The sequence below is a fragment of the Dendrobium catenatum genome, unplaced genomic scaffold (genome assembly GCF_001605985.2).
Source record: "Dendrobium catenatum unplaced genomic scaffold, ASM160598v2 fragScaff_scaffold_847, whole genome shotgun sequence".
Taxonomy (NCBI): domain Eukaryota; kingdom Viridiplantae; phylum Streptophyta; class Magnoliopsida; order Asparagales; family Orchidaceae; genus Dendrobium; species Dendrobium catenatum.
In genome coordinates, this window is record NW_021319309.1 from 1 (window position 1) to 3273 (window position 3273).

Consider the following 3273-nt stretch of genomic DNA (forward strand, 5'->3'; position numbering starts at 1 on the left):
ATTTGAAACCAAAAATATAATTTTTTAATGTCTCCTTATTTATATGTTCATAATTCAGGGAAAGTTTAGGAGATTTCTTTTAGATTTGAAAATTATACAAACAATAATTATTTTACCATCATAAAAAAAACAGGGAGATTGTTAGGGAAGTGCTATTGCATGTTTTACATTCTTGCCAACTGTATAGTTTGATGATTTTCTAATATTATTATTTTATGTGTGTTATCTCCTTAACAATTTTTAGAAGATTTGTATTGCTCTTGTCTGTACTAACATTTCAGGCTGAATCAAACTCCAAACATGAAGACTTCAAACAAATTCAGCAAGAAAATTTTTTTGAATTTTGAATTTAAAAATGTCATTTTAATTGAGGATGGAGGTTGATTGTAATTGAGTGAATTACAAACATACACACATAAATAAGGAGATCATATTAAATTTTATTACTGATCGTACTGCGAAATATCTGTCGTACGGGAGATCAGGACAGTTATCTCCTATTAAGATCACATGGAACGAAAGAGGAACTGGATAGAAAAAATTTTTAAGTCTATTCGTCCGGACGAAATTAAATACGTCCTGGGACGATTGTTCTCTGCTAAAAATTTCGTCCAGACGAAATTAATTATCGTACAGGGACGATTTGCTCTCTATAAAATTCGTCCAGACGAACCTATTTTCGTCCAGACGATATAACCGACTTAGACAGCTTTCTATATTTCGTTATGCAGTTGAAACCACCTTGTTATAACCATTCGTACCGACGAACTTGCGTTCGTACGGGCCGATCAGCTGTACAAATCATTTCTTACACATATACAAACAGGTTCGTTTCCAAGGCTTTTAAGTAAAATCGCTCCGGAACGATTTTCAATTATACGGAACGATCTTGTACATGATAAACTTGAAATCTCCATTTTTAGACGGTTTTCATGTCTTTCTTTATAAGGAGTCCTAGAACTATACACAGTAACCTTGGAGTGTTTTCTCTTGAGAGGGATCATTGAGAGTTGAGAGTTTGGGGAGATTGTAAGAGTGGAAAGAGTTAGAGATCAAGTTGAGGTTTGTGACGGATTCACAAGGTTACTTGAAGAAGAAGATCTCTTTGTTTCTGCCCCATCTCCTTTGAAGGCTCTTAAAAAAGGCTCTTAGTGAAGTTTCAACAACATCGGTTCCGTCGTTCTCTGCCGACACTTGGGGAGAGTGTAAAAAGGGTGGAGTTTATAAGTGTATCTTTGACAGTCATTGTGTCTTCGTTCTTTTGGAGAAAATTTGAAGAAAGAGAACTTGAAAGGGAGAGAAAAAAAAGTGGAGTTTTAGAGAGAAAGATCCTTGTAGGGATTTCAAGGATGTTGTGGGGATATCACACGGTTGCTCCTGGAAAACTTGCACTTTCAAGGTACCATCGGACGGATTCAAGGGTCGTCTTGAGGGAAGTTTGGCGAAGAGAAGAAAGATCTCTTTTGGTGTTCAAAGATACCCGGCTACCTACCGCACCGGAAGGTTTGAAAAGTGATTTGTGTTAACAGGCTTGGAAAATGCCACAAGTAAACAATATGGAAATGCCAAAGTAAACAATCATTTTTCCCTGTATGTTTATAATAAGAGCCACAAACAACCGCATACCATGAATCAACCATACAAAACGCTGTTTGTAAGAATTATTACAAATATAATCTACTTTAATGGATTTTAGATTTTTAAGTCACGCCCAATGATCTCTATTAGAAATTATTATTTAAATTATCTTTTAATCTATCAACTAGAGCATTCTATGAATCATAATATATTATATCAATTATATCCAACAAATATATATATATTATATAATATATATATATATATATTATATATAATATATAATATATATATATATATATATATATATATAATTATATATATATATATATATATATATAATATATATCATATACATTCAAAAAATATAAATTTATATTCATTCCTAAAAAATCAATCATATTTGCAATAGTCAAGAGATAATTACAATTAATAAATTAATAATCTATCTAAAGCTTTTACCTACAAAAAAACAAAGCTAACAAAAGGAGAAACTTAAAGATCTCAATCAATCTTTCTCCAAAAAGTCCTAACCCTTTTCCTGACTTCAAATCAATAAAATTACATAATAAGCTTATGAAGCCCATCAAAAATTCAAAACTCACCAACACTTTCAATGCAAGATTCAAGAATCGATATGCTTGCTCAACTCAATCTTTAAAATTAATAACTTTTAATATAATTAATTAGTACAAATCAAAATGACCAGTAATGAAAAGCAACAATCATTACATTGAAATTCATAAATCAAAAATAGTATGAGAACGTAAATCAGTATTGTAGAGAATAACACGTCAGTATTATAATCATTTAATATTATTAGTCTATCAATGAGGTGAATCATAAACATGCATGAGTTATATCGATATGTTATATATCAGTAATTTTAACATTCGCTTGGTTTAGCCAATTATAATCAATAAAACTATGAAATTATATAGGCATGAACATGAATATAAAATATATGAATCAGTTATATACTACAAATTTCATATAAATCAAAAAGGCAAGTCATCCAGCTTTAATGTTATATTTTAAATTAAACATCATTATCCCAACTGTTTCCCAATTGATCAACAATCATATCCATCACATATCATTTTTTCCAATAAATTTATTATCATTATATGTGGATTTCAATAATCTATAAAGAGTTGTCACTCTTTACCTCTCAATATAAATCAGTCATCAATTATAGTTGTTTTAAGGAAATCTCATTGGCCTTCCCTGTTGCATGGAGTATTATGTGTTAAGAGCCATCCCGTGTTAATTATAGTGCTAACAACGAGCCTACATTTCTTATATATGGAGACCACCTTTATCTTGAATCAATGGTAATAGTCATTCTTTAATGTATGACATGCAACATGAAATGCATAAATTATAAAAAATATAGAAAACGTTATATATTAGCCTATAGCCTTAGAAAATCAAAACTTTAATTTTACTTAATAAAATTTAATAATATTATAATCAAAATGTATATATTATTCATATCTATCATATATTAAAAGTTACATAATAAAAGTACACTAAATGAGGAGAAAATATACTTTTATTCTATTCGGGGATATTAAATCACTATAGAAAAATCACGTATTATCGCATATTTTTTGACGAAAAATTGTTAAATTTCAGGTAAATTTCAAATTTTTTTGCTAATTTTCGGAGAAAATTTTTTCAACAGAAATCGAG